At 38.2% G+C, this 25640-nt stretch overlaps 1 protein-coding gene across 8 annotated transcripts in view; it reads left to right on the top strand.

Annotated features, from left to right (window-relative positions):
• Nucleotides 1-25640, top strand: part of LOC139136648 (polyamine-transporting ATPase 13A3-like) — an 84937-nt gene that overhangs the window by 21169 nt on the left and 38128 nt on the right. The window contains exon 2 of one of the 8 annotated variants that reach the window (XM_070704424.1): nt 19253-19429. The exons of 6 other annotated variants lie outside the window; for them this stretch is intronic. The gene's annotated coding sequence lies outside the window, so the exon portion shown is untranslated. Of the gene's footprint in view, nt 1-19252; nt 19430-25640 lie in introns of those variants that run through there. One more of the 8 variants, XM_070704418.1, reaches the window with a different exon arrangement.

Below are 25640 nucleotides of genomic sequence, written 5' to 3' on the forward strand. Positions count from 1 at the left end.
ACGACGTTTAAAGTAACGGAGGTTACACTGTCATAGAGTCGTGTGACTTTTATGAACCAATATCAGGTGAAGGAACGGTATGGACTTTCAGACTAAGATTACTTGATATCTTGCCGAAGTTTAAAGGGCATTTGATCTACTTGACCCATGAGTGAACACCTGTTTGATATCTGCCAGCGCAAAATGTAACGAAACATCCAAGTTACTGTCAATAATCTTCCCACATTTCTATAATCACGGTCACTCCACAAATTGACTGTCCTCTAGTTTTCGAGGAATGACAAATTTGGCTTTGGGCTTAACTCTTTCTTGTTCTGCGGAGTGTAGAGGGAAGTATATTCAAATGGACAATCTTGCTGTTCAATTAATTTGTTCAGCTTGTCACAGTGCTAAGAATACAGTGAACTTGTCAGATTGAAACACTGTTCTGTGACTCATACTTAAGAAAGTCATGAAGTTCATATTTCTACGTTCAGTTTGGTGTAATCCTGAGCAAAGCTTGAATTTCTTTATTCAACTTATCTATATCTTTGTATATGTGGTATCAAGTGAATTGGTCATTGGATATTTGAAGACGAGTTCAGAGCAAGCAGACTCGATGTAAATTTGTTCAGGGTCACATGACTATTTCCTGCAACTGTACAATAGTTACAGTGGCTGGAAGAGCGGCGAAGTAAATATTTGTACTGAACAAAAGTGGCGTCACATTGTGACTATACCCGAAGGCTTCATGTGCTGACATGAAAACAATTTACCAGACACAGATAAAAAAATTCATATTAAGCTATTGTCACAGTCAATATCCTTAAATGGTGACACGTTACAAGGAACATTAATTACTACCATCGTCAACATTCTTAATAGTGGTAACAGCGACAGTGCAGATAACGATAATGTTGAAAAGGGTGAGGGAAATAAATGCTGATATTGATGATGGTGATTTTGATACAAATTGGTTAAAATGTACAGTTCACTTCGTGTCCTTGATGGCATTACACCTTGTAAATATGACATTCTCCTTCCCTGTATTGCGACACTCCTTTCCATCTCAAAGACTGTCTGGACACTATCCAGGGACTGTGAACTGTAGAAACCTGGCACGTCTGTTCACCTTCAGTGTAATTATAGAAGGCCAGGCTCGCTTTTTGGAAGCATGACCTTCTCTTGTTAACTGAGCCTTTTTACTTTCAATTCCCCCGGTGAAGAGGTAGCTGCCGATGCTGTCTCGCGGCGATCTAAGCTTGTACCATGCACTGCTACAAGACAAAAAACAATTGTTTGTTGAACTAACATTATTTTGAGATTTAAAAATTCCATTTTCTTCGTTCGGCAAAGAATCATTAGAGAGAAGTGTTTGCAGCGAGGTATTCAGTGAAATGTGCACCGTGTCAGTTTTGTTGAACATCTCAAAGTACAAAATTTAAAGCCGCCTTTTCAGTAGAGTGACGACCATGGTCCTTCCCTATGATGCCCGCCCTTAAGGAAGTTATTAACGTACATAAAGCGGAGTCACTTTCAATTGTATCCTATGAATAGGATTTACTCGGTGAGTACATGGTAAGTGGTTCAAGGTTACTGATAGCCTTGCACCAAGCTTGTGAAGACGCCCTCTACGTTGCAGCAAAGTCATCACTCCGACAGTCACGCCTGTGGTATCCGTAGTAGAAGCAGCACAACTGCCGTAAATCACATCTTAGTAGATGCTTTGTGCATAAACATCAAAATGTTCATACACTGGAGTGAAAGGATTTTCAGTGGTGCTCAGCTGTGCTTGTACTCTGTTACCACGGTAACAATTTTTGTCTGCATCGTCTTTGCGAATGATCTCGAAATGACGGTGTAAGGTAGTAGGATTGTTCTATAAATATCAGGCTTCGTGTGAAACGTCCATTAAGGCAAAGAAAAATAATATAAATTGAAGCTTGTTTCTCATCCTAGGTGTCGGACAAAATGATGCGGGAACGCGGCTTTTTATTTTATTTTCGTTTTTTTAACTCATAAGTTCCCGCTCCAGACATAAAAAGAATCAGACCAGGAATGTTTACACACGATTCGATGGTAATTCTGACATCTTGTATGATGATTGTGATGATAACTTAACCGTTCAGAACTGTACATCGTGTAAGATCCGACAGCTACATTTTCTGCCATGCGTAACTCACTGTTATATTTGAACATGAAAGAAAAAGTCCGACATGGCTAGTTTAGGTCGACGCGTGCCGAAGATGAAAAACAATATCTTTTTATGTTCGGGCCTGACCGGAATTTTTGGTATGGAGTAATAGGTATTGGTTATATTCACAGCCATTCTGATTGTGTTTTTTGCAATCAACATATCGATGAAAACTACTCCAAAATTTATGCATGTGAAATTGACAGCTGTCAAAATGTGATTACCAATAGCGCAAGTGACATAATTGAAATGAATGATTTTCCTCCTATTAATTAGCGGGTCTTTAATTATTCCTATGGCGCTACTGTGTAAAGTTAACGTTTATTGTTTATACTGGTATTCGAACTTTGAACCCGTATAGCGAAACAACGACCTATTTAAGGCCCTAAGTACGTATACATTGGTTAGATCATATTTTACCAATGATTATGTCTGTTACCATTTAACTTTTCATAATGCTTTTAAACACTTGTATGCAATGTTACTAATAGCAGTATGACATCGATCTTCGACTTCATCTTGTTTCCCATTTTTCGATCACTCAGCTGACTAACGACTTCAACAAAATAATACAATATTTCCAAGCCACCAGTGGTACTTCACATCATGGAGCAGATCTAATTCAGGACCTCTTAGATACAAGCATAGATTGAAAATTAGCCATACAACCCGGTCAGTAAACCAGAATAAGCTACCAACAGATGACCCTGTTATTGCGTGTTGAGTCTTTCGTTTTAAGATATTGTTTTTTATTTGGAATATCTGATATAATATAATGATCCAAAAGGCTGCAAGCCAATATACTTTAATTTCTTTTCGTGTCGGATTATGCAAGGGAAACCGTTAAGGTTAGTTTATACAGTAAGCTTATGGAGCGTACATACCTACATCAATTGGTTCACTTTGGTAGATGCATGGGAGGTAGTAAAGACACGAGATGCTTGCTGTTATCATGAAAATGTACTTCAGCGAGCAAACTGTCGATGAGGGCACTGTGACAGTGTAGGTTGAAAGTCTAGCCTAGAATCTGTATGCACGTCTCTGATTTCTAAATCACGAATGAGACGCTCTCAAATAGACCGCGATGACTAGTGTTTCTTTTTCTTACTGTTACGTAATGGTAATATTCTTCATGGGGTTGACAGAAAACTTGTTCATGGGATTCTGTAAATAAAGTACCGTGTCAGTGATAGACAAATGTCTATGTCTGTGACGTCAGTATCATCAATCATCAATTAGATTCGTCGGTCTATGACCTTTGACAGTGTTCCATGGTAGACTTAGCTTTTGACAAAGCCCTGCCAAACAGGGCAAGATAATGCTGCATTTGCAATGTCCTTGTCGGATATTTGACACTGCAATTATTCAATCATTCTCGCAACAGCAAATTTCTCGTCTATCGTTAGTTACTCACTGATCCCATCCCATCGTAAATTAAAGGCACAGTGTAGTCAAGTACACTTGTAGAAAGCTTTGTATAAAGGTAATATGCACCTCGTTACTGAACGATTTCGGTTCTTACTCAACTTTGTTTAAGATAAATCAACCCATTCTCTTTCAACATCAAGTGTAATAAGTAAGGATCACCTTTCGAAATGTTTCCAGACAACAAATTACGTGACATTTACCTAGTATTGAAATTCAAAATGTACTCTCTCCCGTTTTTTACTCTATGAGGGAAACATGATTTTTTTGACTCTGAAACTTTATTTAACACGATTGGAACTAATTTGGGATAATTGGATTTTCATATTTTTTAAAGTTTCTCAAAAGTTTTAGGTGCCAGATAGTTGAATGTTGCAATAATACAAATAACTCATATAAACAAGTGCGTAATGAAAAGAAAAGCAGATGAGATTACATTTGAAGATCAAATCGGCATTATTTCACCATCCAATAATCCCAAATTAGTTCCAATCGTGTTAAATCAGTAACCTCACAACGTTTCCACTAAAGCAGCAGCTAGAGTGTTGTTAAATTTTGAGCCGTACGTCATCCCGTCTTTAAATCGCCCATTCCCTTTTACAAAATTACGTTGTGTCGGTGCATTAACCCGCCATTGTCATCAATCAGTGAAGGTCCATGCAAAACATAAATAATGAATTTATAGTATCAATTCAAGGTAACTTCACATAGATAAAGCTTAAACACAGTACATCTGATGGATCCTAAATCATGTTAACGTCTGCTTGGTTTGCAACTCTAGACCAAAACCAAACTAGTGTGTTTAAACCAGAGAATAAAGACGTCTTTTTCTTCGAATTAACTTTCATCAGACAGATAAATCCATCAATTAATGACCAGAATATTAAGAGCGTCAAAATCGATACAAACTAGTCGCCACGCGAACTTGAGAGAGATACACAAAAGAATACGATCAAAGAATTGTGACTTTGATCATAGTGAACTTCACGAGCCAACTGGCTTGCACAGTCGGCGTTGAGATTCGGAGATGTGTGTGTGTGTGTGTGGTCTGCTTCGCTTGCAAAATACCGACGAAGTTCGATTTGTCATCAACCTCGTTTTGTCATCAACCTCGTCCCTGAAACGATTTCAGGAAGAATATTACATCGACGAAGATTATTTCAGTTGAAAAGATACAACGAGCAAGATATGGAATGACGAATGTCGTGGTCACAAAGATATGACACTCACTGAATCTGTAATGACATCACGGTGTACTGGGATCTTGTAAATTTTGTCAATTGTGAATCAAAAGAAGATCGCATGCCCTTCGATGCTAGGTGTAGTTTTGCTCATTAAATTTTTCAGGAGGGAGTAGGCGCTTATACTCGAAACTGAGTTCTCGATTTTAAAATCGCGATCTTAGTCTCCCATGTGGGGGCAGGTTAGTATAGGGGCATTCCTTTTGAACGTAATATTAATCCGGCGCTGTTGACAAGGTATATTTGGACCATTGTGGCTGATATTCCCAGGGGTATCCACCACTATCCAGCTAACAATTGTGGCTGGCATTCCCTTGGGTATACCCACTATCCAGCTAACAATATAATCATCTGCGCATACAGCCACGAATTACTGGGTTACAATGCAGTCACCCTACGGCAGTTTGTGAAATGTACGCGGATTGCATGACCTACCGTCAGGATTGTTGGCTGAAATGTCACGCTGCTGGACCCAGGCTGACCGGGGATGCCAGATAATGTGACAGCACTTCATTTGCATAATGACAAATACTTCTAGAGTCACGAAATTAACCCAATTAATAACCTTTCACGTCGCAAACGAAAGACAAACACAGTCGGTATTCAATTTATTCCTCATACATTGGAAAGTGTTTTTCTAATGAATGATCACAGCTGTCGATTGATAATTGCACAGGTACTGAACATGAATAAATAATGACAATCAAATCCGACGAGTGAGCAAAAACAATCTTGCCCGGAAGGCGCAAAATTCATTTATCATCGTTTTGTGTAACATAATGTATAGATGCAATTGTTTATTGAATACCAGGTGTTCACGTTGTTATGATGGTGACGCTGTTTGAAATGCCGTATTTTTATGATTTTTTTGTATGTATCATCATTACATTCTTACTTCGTTCCGAAGAGTAAATTTCCAACAATATGATAACAAATATTGTGAAAATTTTTCGAATATTATTAATCACAGCCAAACGAGGCTAAGTGTATTTTGTACTTGATAAAGAAATCGCACCCAAAACATCAAACATGTTGATGAATCCATCGGGGAACTTCGCCTTGATACCAAATTGAATGTCAATCTATCCTGAATTCATATTATCAAAAGGATTAGGGCATTTTATCCGGGAATTCACCAGCTTTATTTCGTCATGGTTACCAGCAAATTTAAATGTTCACAGACGGGTAAAGAGCTCCATAAGAACAGATATACATAGCGAAGATGACATGAAAGAATATAAAGGCAGAGAGAGAGAGAGAGAGAGAGAGAGAGAGAGAGACAGAGAGACAGAGAGAGATAGACAGACAGACACTGACAGAGACAGAGACAGACAGAGACAGAGAATGATGGGCTACAGCTGAGAGAGGGGCTTACAAACGTTAATGAGATCTGTGACACGCTGTTGGAAAGAAGACATCACGTGATCATTAGGTTCTTGCTGTAATTGTTTTATTTTCACTGAGAACACAACATATATTGGCATTTATTCCCGCGACTGCAGAAATGCAGCTGTGAATGACACTGTAGTCAGCAGAGACTCTGCTCTCTGAGATTTGACGCTCCTTCCATGTTTATCGATATGGTAGAGTTCTTTAATGATAGCCAAGGGAGTTGCAAACTATGAATTTACTTTGTCAACTTAAGTCACATCGGAGACGGCAACCACTGGGTTTACTCTAATCGATCTAGCTGATGGAAGTTACTGCGGCTCTTAATTTTTTTCCATGTGTAGAGTGTGTCGTCAAAAAGGCAGCTACATGAATTCCTAAGTCGTGGGTTGAACGTGTTAAATATGAAACCAAGAGAAATCACGCTCAGTTGATCCCGGGGCACGTTCTGTCGCATTACATTAAGTCAGGTTTTCTTGTACCACATGTGTCTCTCGCTCACGGTCAGTGGAGCGAACTGATAGAGTTTATAAACAGCTCTGGCGTGCATCCAAGGAAACGGAAAATGGTGACTTTTTGCCTATGGCAAAATTGGGCTTTGCCATATTGTAATGTCCACTTGTATTTGTACTGACCGTGACCTTTTCAGAAATGAGCGTGGCCACATACTACATCGCACTGGTGGTGGTTACTCCATGTTATATATTCAGCTTGTCGATCAACGCCAAGACAACTGACAATGAATTTAAATTCAAGAACAATCTTGTTGTTTTGTCAAACTACGAGTTAACTATATAGGACGATAATCACGCATCATTAGCTTTCTACAAACAGTGTTTTCTATTTGTTCGATGTGATATTCTCCTTGTGACTGTAAAAGGTATAGTTTAACATAATCTTGAATGTTAATTTGGACGGACAAAATTCTGAGTGATTGCCTTGCAGATTGGTGTTGGACGAATGTAACAAGACAAAAATATACCGTTATCTGGTAAAACTATTCAACAGCGCCGACTGGCATACGCATTCAGTGAATTGTCCTGCTGGCAAGCCAGTCAGTTACCACAGCTGGCATTTACTTCAACAAAACATTGGACGTCAATGGAATACCACCAAATGTCAGCGGCTAACATCATTTTTTCACTTATAGAAAATTATTTGATAATTTCGTGATTACGATTATACAAAAAACGCTGATATGTAATCCCATTGATTTTTCATTTCGAAAGATAGCTGACTGAATATTTAACGAATCATTGTTATCAAGATGGTAAAAGGAGACCTGTCGATCGATGTAAATCTCGGTGTTTGGAGATACAATTCTATTTAAATATGATCATATAATCTGAGTTGTTTTCTATCTCGAATGAAAATGATTTCAGGCATCCATTTAAGGGGGCATATACTTACTGCTGTGAAACAGAGTGAATCAGCTGACCAAAAAACACTCAAAGTCCTGGCCTTCAATTGTTTAGCTCACTGTTTGCAAACAGTGATATTTACACAAACTGAGGTCACTTTCTCATATGCATGTTGAAGTCAAAAGGTCGTCTACAGCTACACACGATGCTAACTGTTGTACCAGCCCTCTCCAATGTTAGTTATGCTCGGGACCTTCCTCGCAATATAAATTCTTTATCTGAATAATCTGGTGTTTTCATTAATTTTGTTGGTAGCTTTAAATTGCACATAAAATGAAGTATATTCCATAGTCAATACTCATATGAACGACACAATTACGGTTTGATCTTGACAATTGAATGAACTGATCTCGTTTTATCTAAACTGAAATGCGAGAAGGCAGATTAAGCAGACCCTACGGCTGAGAGAAAGTCAGAAGATCAGGCTAATTGATCCTCTACAGTCGGTCTGTCAGAGAGAGAGAGAGAGAGAGAGAGAGAGAGAGAGAGAGAGAGAGAGAGAGAGAGAGAGAGAGAGAGAGAGAGAGAGAGAGAGAGAGAGATTTCTGAGTTTTTCACTTGCACTTTGATATTGCAAAAATAGAAATTATTTACACTGTACCACATTACAGAAACTACAGTAATTTGCATGAGAGAGAGTCTACTGTGTGTTATTAGGATAGACTTTTAACTACACAAGTTTAAATGAATTCGATTTCAATCTGAGGCCTCGTTTCGCCTTGCTTAATAACTGAACGTTTATTTGAGGATTTCCGTCGGGAAATCCCGTGACGGAAATAGTCATTGCGAATGTTTACCATGGGGCTCACCGATGAAGTGGTCAATCTTGATACGGCAGCAACAAAACACATCTGTAAAATTTTACAACAGATTACAAAACAGAAATTTACAAGCGTATTTCATCTAAATACGTCTGATCAAAGGCTTTCAATGTCACATATGACACCAAAAAAGCTTCAATTTCTTGAATATTCATCTCGTCAAACATGCCTACGAAGAGACCAGATCAACGCATATTCTCGTCAATTTTATTATTCCTGTCTCTTGGTGCAAATACTCACTATGTTTTGCAGATCGAATTATCAGCTTTTCCATTTGGCCTCCCTTACTTTCTCGTTAAAAGCACAAACGGTGATTTTATGGCTACCTACCGCGAGTGTGGAGAGCATTGGATTCTGGGAAAACCGATGGAATTTCGATACTGTGTTTGATTGCTATTTCCTTGATCCGCAATTGGAGTGCTGCGTAATAGCCCACGGGATATTGTACTTCCGTTCCATGAATCCAGGATTCGTAATAAAAAGTGGCTTACATGAATGTACATGCCACCGCCATTTATCAAATGACAGGTCGACGACAATAACCGACCCAACATCTACTGCCAGCCGAAGAAAGGACATTATAATGCGAATAACATGCGGAGAAATGAGTTTGGAAGGGTACTCATTTGAAACTTTACCATGGTCTAGTTAGATAAACCATCGTGTAGTATCTATAGAAAAAGTAAACTTTTGCGAAACTAAAACGTCTTTCCCCTTACGAACACTCAAACTGGCGGTGGGCCTTTTCGAACTTACAGTAGCATATAAATTTGAAATTAGAAAGCACAGCTGTATGTCGCCTACGATTATAAGCTGGCGATTGCTTTACAAATAATAAGTTTGACGATCAATATTTTGTAAGGTTTGAGCATAGACACCGTGTTCAAACGTAAAAGATACGACCACGGAAATTTTGAAAGAAACATTCAAAGAATTAAAGTTTGTCGAATCGTCAAACATCTAACGGCGTTTGTAATATCACGGTTGTCACAAACCGAAACAAACCGATGATGTGCATTTCGGACATGTCCATCATCGCTAGTATCTTCATAAAAATGTCCAGAGAAACAGAACCAAGGAATTAGATTGAACTTGAACGTGATATATTGATCCTTTTGTATCAATATAGCTTCATTCTATAAATTTTGAACGGTGAATTAAACTTATTTGGCTCCAAGTGTTGGAAAGATTCTCATATTCAGCATTTTAACTGAAGGGATATGTACATCTATCTATACTCATTTCCCATCCAGAATGCGTGTTGCTCCGCCAACATCCCTATGGTCCAATAAACATACAGTTGCCTTTAATTAATTGTAACTTACAGAGTAAAGTTCGGAGATTGATTCTATTTGTCGAAGTACGTAACTAGGTTGACGTCATGTCAATCATCAAAATGTAAAACGATAAAAGAGGTATTATTGTGAACAAACAATCGTTTTGTGCATTCCAAATACTATATTTGTGTCAAGATTGGCTGCCCCAAGGTTTCCTCGCCACCGGTCTACTTTCTCTTGCAAAGGACGTTCCGAATAATCTTACCGAATGAACGCCCTTTCTGAATGTGATTTCTATTCTAACATCTAAGCGATTACAGATACATGTAGCCCTCAACGGACTCAGTGGTGTATTCATCGACAGTAGAGCAGACTACTGTAAAATCTAAGTGTACTGGAGAAAAGATTTACCAGTCTGTCGCAACAAGCAGATTTGTGATGTTCTAATTTAATTCCAATATACTATATATATATATATATATATATATATATAATATATATATATATATATATATATATATATATATATATAGTATACATTTTGTGTATATATATATATATATATATATAGTATACATTTTGTGTATATATATATATATATATATATATATATATATATATATATATATATATATATATATATATATATATATATATATATATATATATATATATATATATATGCTTGGATTTTTTCTCCAAAACATCCGTTTGGAGTATTTTATCACGCATAGGATTATTCAACATAATCTTTTTTATGTTGCGACTAAAATTGCTAGGCTGGATTTACTGTTGTAAAAGAAATGACCGTCGCTTCATGCATCATTTAAAGCGACAGATCAGCTTAGATTGACACTCTTCGGAACAGGAATTGAATAAAATTTTCATTAATGGACCACCCAGCTGTCTGGTTTAAAACACCTTAGGAACCGTTACGAACAATGCGTATGTGTCAGAAGATATAGCCATAACTTGACAGAGGTCAAGTTGGAACCAGGGCATCTCAGAGGAATTCGGTTTGGGATGACACACAGGGGTCAAGAGATTCGACATGCTCAAAGTTTCAGACGAATCCCAAGTTACAGGGCGACGCTATAATTTATGATTCATCTTTGATGCGGGGATTCCACAGATTTTGGTTTGTTAGCATTGAGGAGATTTTGTAGGGGATTTGCGAGGACTGCATGAACAAATATGAACACATGCCGACCGACTCGACGAGTCCTTTGGGAGGATTTCAGCCTAGGTCGAGACATTTGTCAACCACTGTGAATTCTTAACATATCCCCTGTAAACTAAGATACTTTTACCGTCAATATATATTCTACTTCTACTTCCAGAATGTAGACATGTATTCGCTGTGATTTGTACGACTCAAGTTTGTCCGCAAAATTGAACAATGTCAAAGTTTTAAAACGTTTTCGGAAAGTAAGGAAATATGCACTGTATGTTTCATGCTACTAATGAGCGTTCAAAGATACTGAGAATTTTAAAATGTGAAAAGCATTTAAAATATGATTTAAATTTAAAACTTATACATTATGTATCAACAATATACCTTCTCGATGACTCCTGTAAACGGAACCTTGATCAAACGATGTCCTATCCTAAGCACAACAACCGTGGTAGTTCGTATGCGCTGTCGAAAGCGTTCGTGACTACATGTACGAAGTGACCCTTACACCGTGACTTTCAGACGTAATGGAGTAAAACAGGATGGGAATTTTAAAACAATTCTATTTGCAAAGCGAGAAAAAGGCAGAGAATCGTGAAATTGTTATACATTTGACATTGAGACAAGGGAACAAGTTGAATTTTTAAAGCTTAACTTGTAAGGCTAGGGTTGCACATTGCAACTCGGTCTGTGATTTTCTCGTTCATTTTACGCCACAGTAACTCTATGGCATTAACGGACTTTAAGATGTTGAACATGTCTATACTCTTGCCATGAGAATACCACTTTTGATCAGGAGAGAGAGAGAGAGAGAGAGAGAGAGAGAGAGAGAGAGAGAGAGAGGGGGAATGGAGAGGGATATTGATTGTTTCAAGGTATTGTGAGATGCGGTTTCATTTGTCCAACATTGCAAATGTTTTCACTTTCCTTGCAGTACGTTTGCAGTAACGAGACAATAAGATGTAGTATTACTGACTTTTTTCATCGAGAGAAGTGCGTGACATATATCCGAATGATGTGATCACACTAGATAGACAAGGGAAGATGATGCAGATGTTAACATCAGTGAGTGTACAAAGCAAATAGTGATGGATTGCGATGAAACCTGACTGTACTTAGTCGCCCCAGCACGCAAAGACACATTTCAAAAAAAGGAAATGTAGCTCGCTTGGCTGACTATCACACTGACAAACTATGAAGTTGTAACAATAATCATCAACATTTACAGTATACACTGAACTGAAATGCAGGATCGTAATAAAATTGAAATCTGTGTTGGTATTTCATCGTTTTATATGTACACTGCAAACATCGTTTATGGCAAGACACATTAAAATATCAATATTTACATTTTGGTCTTTGCAGATGTGGAAATCGTTTCGTAATTTTCATCGTCATTTATAAACGGGAAATCGAAAATATTACTGGAGGGGTTGGTAATTGGGACAGATTGAGTGACTGTTCCTTTCCATCATTCACTATAGAACGCGGGCATTTTTACGTCCAGTCGTCAAACCTAGATATCCGCAGAGATAATTTTCTGCCGTGATATTGGACGTTTGTTAATGTATATAGCATTTGACCTTTGAACTTTGTTTAACACAAATATCGTCCATCCATAAAGAAAAAATACGCCTTTAGTGATCTCATAACTCTTGACCATATATACCACATTTTTATAACAAAATATACTAATATACTTCCCATTAGAAAATTGTTCAACGTCAGGAAAAGAATTGGGAACTGATAGTATCGTGTATTTTAATCGGTCATTAAAACCCTCGATGGACTACGGTCGAGAAGCCTCGATCTCAGATATGACGTGTTAAGTGCAGAAATTGATATTTAATAACGTTGGTCCAATATTACTGTACATTCTAAATTGACTTGACGCCATGAATTAAACACACTTCAACTACTAGTAATTAATGTTGAAACAGCATCCACGTTTTTTGTGATTTGAAAATGTCGTTTTAAAATACGGGAATCAACATTCCATTCTTCACGAATTTTTAGAGTGTGTATCAATATTCCATACCATACGTGTACTAGTAACGCTTTTCAAGGCAAGTTTGTCAATATGATAATCGCATATTTCTTTCTCTGTTCAGTCAGACTTTTTGGTTTTGAGTACCAATGCTTCCCACAATCCTCTAGCCATTGCCCTGACATGATTCCTGTATCAGACATATAACAGCTATCCAAGAGACAAGTCTAAAACTTGTCTCAAGTAAGCTTCGTGTCTGCGATTGTTAAGTCATCCCTTTGGGTACAATATGCCAAAATTTCACTACTCCGACGAGAGACGGGAAGTGCCGTTCAGTTCAGAGGACAGACAGTCTTTCCCAGGGGACATATATCTGCGGCTTTCCTAATCTAGGATAGAATAAATGTAAACAAATCACAACGCTAAAAACCGACATATGTTATTTATAGAGTGAAATCGGATTGATCTATTGACTCTCAGTCACATAAATGTGACATGCGTAAATGTAGTGGTTTTCTCCCTGAAGATTCAACCTTTGCATGACCTCGAGGATAACCTCGTGCCATCGTGACCCGCAACTCACGAGATCGACGTGCGATCACTGCGTGTTCATGGGTAATGTTAGACGGGTATAAAGTCTTAAGGGACGGTTGTACAAACTTCGTTTACAAATAAAGTGGACGAGTGGGAAAACGTGGATGATGCACTGTGCAAGAAACATTGTATGTGCAGCGACAGACATTTGTGTGTGGTTACAGATCCCATGGCATCGATTCATTACTTCGTTTCCTTCACGAGTGATTTGAATTTGCAAGTGGAAACTGTCAGTCGCAGTGATAGAGCATACATCGACGTGTTGGCTTTGATTCGCCAGATTACACATTTCTGTCAGGTTTTCTGTGTCGACCATATTTGATAGCCTTAGATCGCGTCAGTACTGCTGTAAGTTTTACTTTCAATCATGCCGCGAAATTGGTAATTACTTGTTGAACCAGCATTTCGCCAGTGTGTATGTTTCGCATCAATTTGTTTTAATTGACTTACCTTGTCAACGGTTATTGGCAGCCCTAGAGTCTAATAATGTGAGGTTAATGATAATATAGTAGTGATGATTTGATAAAACGCTGTTTCGATAATGAGAATGCGTCCGTTGAAATCTAGTCGACCTGCAACACTTCGCGGTTCCCTATACTTTTCATATTGTGTAACAAGCTCAAATGATAGTCGAATTCAATCATTATACACCAACACTATGGACATTGTCAGGTTTTCACTATACATGCGACACAGCTTTGACTGTACACTCTCTTATTTTAGATTTTTCATTTTAAATTGATTAGGTGACAGAAAAACTAATTCAGTCGCTATAAATACACTGTTCAACGTTTGCACGGCTTATCTTCGGTTCTCCTTGAGTGTGTCGTGCTAGAAGAAGGAGTGAAGTGAGGGTAGGGGACAGGTCTCACATCTATTCATATTTTATGCACACTAAATAACAAAAAGGACCACCATTTTAACATATATTAAAATCATTGCATAAAGCGTTCATTACACTTCTGCACGCTATTGTTTCTATGGCCTCAATGATGTACATTACGGATGACATGGAATAAACATACGCGAATTTTGAAAATGACAAAACAAACATCCCATTCGTGTTTCATTTAATAATATCCAATTACCAGTAAATGAACAGGTACAAGTAGCCTCACCGTTTTATGGACATCATCTGAATAATAGAACTCATGATACCATCAAAGAAGACCGTTCAAGAACAACAATTTCTGTTCAGGAAGTCGTCGCTCTCTATAGATGCGAAACTGTCAACATAATCCTTTAAACGCTGATAACTGATGTTCTGATTTCCACCTCTGCCTATGCTGACTTTCAAAAACATGTTTTCTAGTTATCACTTTAATCAGTGAGTCTAACCCCTATGTAACCCACAGTCTGGATACATTTTTATTAATTTGGAGCGGAAAAGTCGATTAGAGCTCAAGGAAGGGAAAGTTGCACCGTGTTAGTTTGTGGTAAAGTGTTTGATGAAGCTGGCGTTTTATAATGTTTGTAAAATTTCTTCTTGCAACAAACTCTGTGCCTTGCAATATATTGTAATGAACTAGCAGTGATATGAAATACTCACTCTACGTCTATATGTAGTCAAGTTCAAGTTCATTTTTTTACAACAGGGAAATTAATCTTGCAGAAAGCGGAAGGGGTGAGTAAAGTGAAATGTATTTATGCGGGATTTGCCTGAGTTCACTATTATATCGCACCCATCTTTTCCCTAGAAACGGCATATTTGTCGTTAGCCTACTTATAATATTTGTTTTCCCGTCAAAACGCTATGAGTCAGCAACTTAAAAAATTGAAAAGGGAATAATAATATGGATAAAATATACAGCATTGCAACACATTTAAGGATAGAAAATCAAAAAAGCAAAATAAAATCACACGCTGAAGAAATAGATATACTTAAGGGAATTATAATCATATATTGATTAAATAGATAGACAGGCTCATTAAAATTTGCACAACGTTCAGGCGTCAGAAACGTTACGTCAGAGTCATAAATCAATTTATTAAATTCATTACAAAGCTATCGTATACACACCAAAAGGTCACTGTAGTGACATCAAAGTTGTAATGTCAACCATGGATCAAATATCTGTGTCTGTCGGAATACCAAGACACGCCGTATGAACTTTTGTAAAAATTGAGTCGGACAAACTGGATAACCGACATTTGCCGGTAAAATTACTTTCAAACCACCAAGTCATGATCAAGGGCCGAAAATTAATTAAATATAGCATAATAATCTGAGCATTTGGAAAACTCTATATAAATATTAGAGATACCACAAGTTGTACATTCGTTGATGCAAAGTTAAATAATAAGTATTGTAAATCTGTACAATAAAGAGATTTCACCAAGTCAGAATCAGCAATGGTGTTTTCGAGAAACATAGACTAGAAGGATTTAATAGAGGATATCATCCATTATTATATCATCCATCTTTGAAGAGAGAGAGAGAGAGAGAGAGAGAGAGAGAGAGAGAGAGAGAGAGAGAGAGAGAGAGAGAGAGAGAGAGAGAGAGAGAGAGAACATGACTTAAGTTCTTTCGTGGCCTTAACCATTTTTGTCACGCGATGAATTTTTCACGGAGACAAGACAAACCATCGAAGCAATGGTTGAAACACTGTAGGAATATGAAAATCAAGCAATGTTACGACCTTGTGTTAGAGGAAAAATTAGTGAACCGCCTAATCTGAATAAAGTCTAAATTATTAAAAGATTGGAGAGAAGAAGGTGATGTGAATTTGAAAGGCGGACAGGTTGTAGTTGCAATTGCATAGTATAGGAAATGGCCAGACGAAATCTACGTGTCACGTATTATGTAAACGGTCATCACTTCTATGTGAAATCATCATGCAAATTACATCAATATCCGGATTTTGATTAAAGAGCATTGCACCTGCAGTATCTGTTTGTGTGCATGTCCTTTACATATTTAGCAATTTTCATTCCTGATTCGCTTATAATCTTACCAACTTTGATTATAACTTTTTTGGGTGGTTTATGTTTCACAGACCAGCGTTTAATTCCGACTTTTCTTTCATTTGGTTAAGTTGTAAGGACACTGTTTTTTCATGTTTTTAATGTGCACATCTGCTTAGTTTTGGGCTTTATCCTCCAAGCACAGCCCTACCAGGCTAGTCCGGAGTAATCTTCACTCGTTCCCTATACATCGATGGTCCATGCTTTACACGGCAGTGGTCCCAATGAGGGACTGCATACTCAAACATTCACTTCGGAAAAAACGTTGCATTATCCGAGTGTTTATATCCCATCTGTTCACCCTCTTGTCAAATCGCCCCGTCGTTTTCTGGTCCAACCGTCCTGTCGAAGAAGTGTCCTCAGTTTCTTCTAACATGTTAACCGCTCGTGTTTGGATAGGTGGGTACCTCGTCCTTACAAGAACCAATATGGTGATTTGCGATTTACCACTCAATTCTTCATTTTATCGCACCTCTGGACTGTTAATCGGCAAAGGTATTGCGTTGACAAAGCAGTATTTCGGTCGACAAGGAGTCCGTACTTTTCTCAGGCTGAGATAGCACTGAGATATCTGGGTACATGGCAATGTTGTATGCTGAGGAATTCACAAACCTGTATAGGCAGAGCTATCATTTAGATGACGTCACTCAATCGAAGCGACACATGTGTTCGTTATTACCGGATTGTTCTATTTGATGCAACAAGCAATGTTAAACGTACCGGTATTCATTATTTTAACACATCGATTATTATAACTACCGCGGATTTAAAACACGGCGCCATGTAGTACGCATAACCAAGATAATGATTTGTTTCTTCCTGGTCGGTATTAATTAATCAAATTTTGCATGCGTTCTTTTCGCGTGGCGCTCTGCCTGGCAAATTATAAAATGAATTTCGACGTACTGTTCTTCAATTTTTATTTTTTGATCGATACCTTCCATAACAAATTTGTTATTATATCATACTAGTATATCGATGGCGCAAATAAAGCACCCGGATTGGTTGAGACCTAAATATGATTATGCTATATGATTCGCACGCGAGCTCTCGGCAAGAGCAAAAATTTTATTTTGACGTTCTATGCCAGAATTTCAATATACACGTACTGTTATGATATAATGGCAATAACTCTGTTTTGACCAGTTCACTTCATATATGCACTCATATCCATAGTGCATACATGTCGTGAACTGGTCAAAATATCGTTGTATACCGTCGATGGGTGTGGTTTATTGCCTAAATATTCCATCATGGCGAGTAAGAAATCACATTTTCGTTCCCCATTTGAAAATCCAAACCACAACGAATTCAACAGTTAACGTTGTTTGAATGTATCTTATCGAAGCCAACATTAGAAGACATTGGAAAAGAGACAATCATGTCACTGCGAGTCTGGTAGGTTGACAAAAACAAAGATATACAGATTTCTGTCGTGTCTAGATCTACATGGCTAAGCTCTTTATGGTCCAAGACTGTTGAAATCGTGTTTATCTGGAAAAAAACATAGAGTATTATGTAACGTTGCACCTGTGACACCAACACAATGAATTCATTACGCCGTCATCTTTCTGAACACAATACAGCTATCATTTCAAAACTATTTTCTCAACACTTTTATTAATATGACTTCTTTGTTTTCTGTTAATTGATAAACGAGTCCTGTGAGCGATTCATCAGAATGTAAATTATAACTATCGGATAATTGAAGATAAAAAAATCAGTATAGTACAACGCATACCAGCATCCCTGCAACTCCAAAGTCTGGACTCTGCTTTCTGTTCACTTAAAATATGATCAATGGATTATCTGTGATTTCAATTACACTGTCTAGCCGTCACTGATTATTAACCATCATACTCAAATGCTTTAACAATGATCGAGGGAATATTGCAATATTATTCTAATAGTGATGAGTGCTAGTAACATACTAAACCACAAGGAGCATCATTTCACTTGTCATCAGGTATAGCCGCCATCTTTCTTTGCTCAGTACAAATTGTACTTTTATTCATTCACAGAACTGGAACACATCCGGGAAATGAAGAAATGTATTAAATTTTTGAAAAAATGTAATATTATGCAATCTTTTACATAGAGACATAGGGAAGCAATTGAGATCACTGTCGCACTGTTACCTGGGTGAATACTCAGAAGTTTTCACATTTTGAAAATGATTTGTTATGCTGTGATAGATACTAGTAAAAGACAAGTACGAAACGTATAGAACGTTTCAACGTTTAAGGGAAACAATTATGAAAGTGAGATTTCAGTATTACACGCTGACAATCTAAACTTGAATAATGCTAGTTTTATTTTTCCTGTCGTGCGTACGACGGCACATTAAATTTTCACAACAATGAAACTTCGAAATTCTGAATATGTCAGAAATAATTTCCGATTGATATATCTCAGGGTCGTTCTTCTCTTTCGGTATTTGACACTTTTTGATTGCGCTGACGACAAGTTGTGTGAATACTCTTACAACTGATCATAGTACTTTGCCGGGAAGTAGGTTAATGTCGTCCTGGAGGGGTGTCATGGAATACATGGGGTTAAACGACAAATTCGTGATATTTTTGAGACATATACGTACTATTCGTTTGATTGAATTGATATCCAAGTTCAGGTTAAAACGATGACATGGTTTTAAATTTTCCTTGGATGTTAACCCACCAGTGCATACTGCACCGTAATCTTCCATTTACCGCCCTACCCGTTCCAGGGAATGGTCTGACCCAAAGGAATAATGTAAGGGACACTGACGGTTTCTCTGCATTTGCCAGTCATTGCAGATCGAGTGTCGCCAGCGTACAGTGTGTGGTTTTTGACAACTACACTGTTTACTGGATGTCAACTCATGCTGTGACGACTGAAGAACTTAACACTGAGGTGAACTTGACACTGCAAATATTCCGTTTATGCTGCTTTCTCAGGACATAGGCACGGAATTCAACTGACAGGCAAGTCTCTATATGCTGTCTTAATCTAAACTTTGCGGCGGTCGTGAGTCTGAAAGTCATACGCACGAGATCGATATTTTCTCACACGCAGAGAAGTCTTATGGGAGCAATACAACCTAAAGGTTTTCCGAATTTGAAGTTTTGCTCTATTTTCGGGTGTATTTCACGTAATGTGCGTTTTAAAGACCATATCATACTTTTTCATCACGTTTTCACTTTTGTACATCAATCAACAAACCACTCGGCATCGTTTGCCAATCTTTCTCAAGGATGCTAGAAAATTGAGTAAACATTAATATTGTTGGTTTACAGTTTGCGCACATAAGGCATCAGATAGTTTCTCCTTGTTCAATTCTCGTCTCATTCACAATCCTGTATACAACCCAGTCAAACTTTGGTGACTTACCAGAAAACTGCCTTGCATTGGCAATTTACCTCCACTTTCCCGCCAGAAGTAGGTCGGTTATGAAATTCTTATTGGTTTGTTGTTTCACCCACTTTTTCGAGAAAACGTTTTCATCATTTACTGCAGCCTATCAATACACTTGGCAAAGTGTTTTTTCATCACATTCCAAGGCACTCTCCGGCTGACAATGTTGAAAATGACTTTGTTCGTGTATGCATTTTCCAGTGACACTATTACAGACTACTTTCCCCATATCAGGTGACACAACTACATACTTACGAATTCAGCCACAATTCCCGAGGTTTATGATGGTTGTAATAACAAATGCGTTGATGCAGAGGCTGTTGTCGCTGTTGAATGGAATTAACAAATCTTGGAATCAGTACACTCGTTGAACATAGCTCTTTAAAGAAACAAAGCCAGTTTGAAGCATAACATCCATCGATATTAAGAATTATCCACCAATGACGATTGTTTATATACAAAATATCCAACTCAACATGATTTTTAGAACAGGGGCATTGTTCTCTCTAAGTTTGTTTATGATGAGATAAATGTTCAGTTTGGAGTCGTTGATGGATAAATAGGAAAAATACAATTGGCGGTGTGTCAGTGCCAGGGACTCCGGCCATGGAATAATTCGCCAATGGATCACTCAACGACACATAGAATGTCATGATATGAAACGAAATATCCGAATGGCATCTTGGGCAATAGCAGTTATTCCTAAGTCTCTAGGCACTCGTGAACCCAATAAAAATATATTTGATCTTTCTAAATTAATTTACCCTATTACTTCGCCCAGTCTAATTAGCTCTCACGCGCAGTCTCATTTGAGGAATGTTTCATGTCTCTTTAGTTGTATGAAAATGTTGAATCGAAATTTGGAAATATTCTTTGAACTAATAAAAGATATTGGTTTTTCCTCCATGTCACGATTGGATGCGTAATGCAGAGTCTAAAATCGTTCAAAACGTTACTACACGGGGCGTTCGGTAACGAGGAAAAGCTGGCCTACACTTGTAAATTGAGCGACTACATTTACAAGGCTTAGAGCTGTTTTTCACATTGACGATAGCACATGTCAGCGAGTATAGCATACAAGCCGGCGGGCAGAGAAATTTGGGTGTATGCAACTTGTTTTTGAGTAAAGTAATTAAGAGCAAATTGACGTGATACATATTCGTATTTATCGAAATCAGTCCGTTATTTGACCCATGTGCTGTTTACGCACTCGAGTCGAAACGCCCCTCGCTTGTCTGATCTATTGCCAGTGTTTTCCGTCTTTTTAGATGAGCTTACTGGTTTCAACAAGAGTCACTGCAAAACACGACATTGTTACTATTGATAAAAGTTCCAATATTAGCTTCACACAACAGCTCCTTCGTGTACATTTAAATATAAGGACGTGGAGACATTGCCTTTCACTGACAGCACACACGCATGTGTTGGCTGTAATTAAACTATCTTGAAGGACACCGCCCTTCTCAAATGGCACTACATTAACGACTAATCACAAACATGTACGCTGGAATTAGGGCAGTCCAGGAATGATCGCTTGTACTTCAGGCCAAGGCGTGAATTCTGGCACAAAGTAAATTAGTTCAGTTGAAATCATGATTAAAATCTATCGGATTGAATTATGTGTCTTTGCTGGTCGGTATTCGGAATGTTTACCGTGTTGGAGCAAAATTAATTTTAGGGTACCCACGACGTAATACTAGCAAAACCTCATCTCTTTGTATACACCCATGTGTGAATGTAACTTGTCGTTTCATTTTAACTATCGGGTGTTTGAGAAAAAGGATAGAAGGTGTCACATGGCGGCCCGACAAGGCTTTTCTATCATGTACATTGTAAGTTCAGCCCGGGTTTCCCTCTCTAGTGTATTCTGTCGGACCTAATCTTAAACAAAGTAATGTAAGTTGTGAATTAAGTTAGTACTGAAATCTCGGGAGAATACTCGTGCCGACACATTACCGCGTATCCACAAAAACATTTAGGGTCATCAAGAACTAAACGGCACGCTAGCTTTTGGCTCGCAGGGGTCGTGTTTCACAGTGTTAACCACTGGGATGATATCTCCAGCGTCAAACAGATAATTTTAGGGACATCCGCCACTTTGGATGGTAACGTTCGACTTCGCAGTGGGAGGTGAAACTGACAGTAGTTGACAATATGTGTACAAATATGACACAACAACGGTCGGAAACATGTTATTCGTAGAGATACGCCCCTTTACATTTTCGGTATGGATCAAATTTACTTGTGACTAATCTCAGCAATAACATGCGATCTGACCCGTAGATGTAATATGGCTATGACCGCCTCCCTATCTGCAAAAGTCCACCCTATAGGCAATACCGTGCTAAGCGTTTTCGAATGATAAAAGCGAAAGTATGCAAATATACACAAACAAAGATCAAACAATTGTACATTTCTCTGGATTGACAAAGTCGACATGAATTGACGAATCATAGGATTGATTGATATGAACATTAACTTATTTAACACAACGATAAACTGAAGAAATACAGTGTTAAAGTGCTACATGAGCATTCTAAGCCATAGAACTCAGGTTGAGAAATTCATGCGAACGACAGACCGAGGAGAGATAATACAATTAGATTTTGTGACTTTTTCCGGGGTCTTCAATAGCAACACAATAATTGTCTGTGTAGATCGGGTTACTTGAACAACGCATGCGTTGCACTATATTAATTGTAAGCTCAAACTGTCACCTTTTTAAATACGGCGGCGTTCGTGTCTAAGTAAAAAAAATGTTTGAAAAAATATGCCAGCCTTGCTTAGTGCAGATTTCAAGTTATTCCATTACTCCATTGCGGGCGAGAACTTATTGGAATTTCGTATTTAGGTATGTGGAACTAACCCATGGTGTTTCAGAGTAGGCTGACTGGCTACAATCAATACATATAGTCACTATGTTTCAAATTACGCTAACATCAGTGACGCTTGTGTTATTCTCCTCCGCGAATATTTTTCAATAAGAATAGAAGACAATGTGATCCGTTCCACGGCCAAAGAAATAATGCAATGTACGGCGTCTTAATTTCCTGACTTGCGTTGTATGACTATATGTCAAAGAACTCAATATTATCTAGAAATTTCGCTTGAAGGGCGAACATGTTCATCAAAGTGCAGACATCTTTCCTGGAGGTCTGGAATTCATGTGGCTGTTTCATTCTTGACAAGCCAAATTGAGCTGACTGCTCCCGACATCGCCGTAGAAAAACGTTCACTAGTAGAACCGAGTCAAAGGCAATATTCAACAAAAATCGTCATCCAATTTAACGCCCACCCATGACAAAAACAGTAGTTAGAAATGTCTGCTCCACTACCCATTGCTGTTGTGACCTATGTGTATAGTGTCTACCAAATGCCAAGGATCAAGCTGAATTGACGTGATGTGTGCGAGTCTGGTGTTCTCCACCGACAAGGAAGGAAAGAAGCAAAAGTCTGCCACGAGTGATGTTCCATTAAGCAGCGTGATTCGTCATCATTTTACAGTACACACTATATGATTCGTACCACATGAAGTCCTTAAAACCGTGTCGCGTCAATGACGCTTGAGGTAGTTTAAGTTGTAATTAGAGAACAAAAACTATAGTGCTACGGTTCAAATGTTATTTATTTGCGGCCCTAATAAATATCGACAATTCAGGACGTAAAAGTTACCATGAGGTTGTAACGAGAGAGTGGTAAATTTTCGCCTCGCTTCCAGTTTATAGTTATTTTTTATGTGTGTAAATAAACCAAATTTGTGCTGATAGTATGTTTGGCTCAAGCGTGTTATTTGGAATGGCAGAGCAAGTATTATTATCTGTGTCGCTCTGATTCGATTCATGATTTCTCAGAGGACGGATACTATAGACTGGAATAAAAACGTGATAAGATCAACCACGTACATGTATAGGTGTGTATATGTTGTGTGTCGAAGCTAATAAGGTGTTTCTTTCGAGGCCAACAGTGCTGAGGCTGTGGAAGAATAAACGAGTACACTGAAAGTGTGAAAAATGATGGAACTATAAACAGAAACAAACACAAAAAATGACAGTGAATGTGTTTGCACATATCACAATCGTATGTGCAGATTAAGGGGTTGTAATTGTTGTGTTTTTGCAATGTTATAAAAATTTCATTGTAATGACAGAAATGTTATTTTGCCAGTCTCCATTCGTTAAGCACAATGGCCGAAGTTAAGCGAGCGTACGGTTCGATACTGATGCTGTAACTCTCACTGCTGTGCCCAAAAGTATCCGTTTATTCACTCAAACTGAAATCATGCGCAGGTTCCATCGAAGGTCAGGAAAAATTGCGATTGAAATGGTACAGTTTAGAAGCAGTGAGTGACTGACAAGTTGCCACGGGTCGTTACCCTTTGAACCTCTTTCCTATGTTACTGAGCTTCAAGTAAGGCCTCTCTTTTGAAATCCGAACTTCTGCCGATATAGAACATAGCGCAAACTACTTTTGTGGCTCTTAGTTATACTTCGAGATTCGCGTTGATTCTGCACAAAATGCCTCTGTTCCTGTTAGGATTATAAAGAGTCTGGAGTCTGGTGTTCCGATGGCTGAAAGGCAATTTTTGTCAAAGAATGTAAGCCTTGGGAGAACACACGGCTTTTGCTGTCCGGTTTCCCGTGTTCCTAAGACTGTCGAAGATAAGCTTCCCCGAGGAATGTTTGTACGATATCTGTTACCGTTAGCCAAGCCTACCGACTTAAATTGAAGAATGTCTGGAGAATGTTCGGAGATTTTACAGAACCTTACGATGTGATCACAGATAGAAATTAATTTTATGAGAAGGCCATAACGGGTGCACCAGTAAGTAATAGAAAATTAATATAATCGTTTAAGTGAGGAGATATGATATGTGTTTGGGAGACGTATTAAATGGCATCATGACATCAAGTAATGTCATCTGATCTTCTGTTGATATTTGGTGTCTCAATTATCATCTTTGAATAGAAGGCTAATTTCTCTGTTTAATGACGCCTGATGTTCCTCGGGATGGATTCGTGTAAATGTGAGACCCATGCAGGTGTACCTCGTAATCGAGAGGAAATCGTAAATAGAAATGTGTTGCAGTGAGGAGGTCGATTACTTACACAGTGACACGTGATCAGCAACTTTTTCAAAAGCAGAAATTTGCAGTGGATGAGTATAGCTGATCTGAAGGCACCATACGGGACAAATCGCCTTGATCTTTAAAGTATTGACTTGAGTAGTCGTCTCTCACGACCCGGTCTACTACCAATGACCCAGAGGTCTTTTGTATCGTTTATGTTCTGCTGACTGATGTTTTGTGTGTTTTAAACAGTCGTTCTTACAGTTTTATAGCTGTTGCGTTTAATCAGGCCCCGTAACCCTAGATAAATTTCGCCCCCATCGAGACTGAGAGAGCCATGCACATCATGTAGCAAAATCGGACCAACAGTTGACGCTAACACCCACCGATCAAGCTAATAAGGTCACACAGGGTCAGATATTTCAGTCAACATTGATAAAGGACACCACCCGCTGGGAACAGAGCCATAAGAATCTTAATAACTGACACTGCTCATATATTGACGTAAATATATGTGGCTTGGTTCGATCAGGGGCAATCTGATGATGTTATTTGTGGCCAAATTTGGAAAATTGATATGTTGTAGGGTTATCTGTTACATTTTACTGTGACCATATCACTCTTCTTACAATTTTCTTGTTAGTACTGTTTAATATCATTTGTGTCATCTTGATCCTCCATAAGCGGTTACGTCATCGCTATATTGTTTTCACGCT

This window comes from Ptychodera flava, chromosome 7 (assembly GCF_041260155.1).
Source record: "Ptychodera flava strain L36383 chromosome 7, AS_Pfla_20210202, whole genome shotgun sequence".
Classification (NCBI taxonomy): Eukaryota; Metazoa; Hemichordata; class Enteropneusta; family Ptychoderidae; genus Ptychodera; species Ptychodera flava.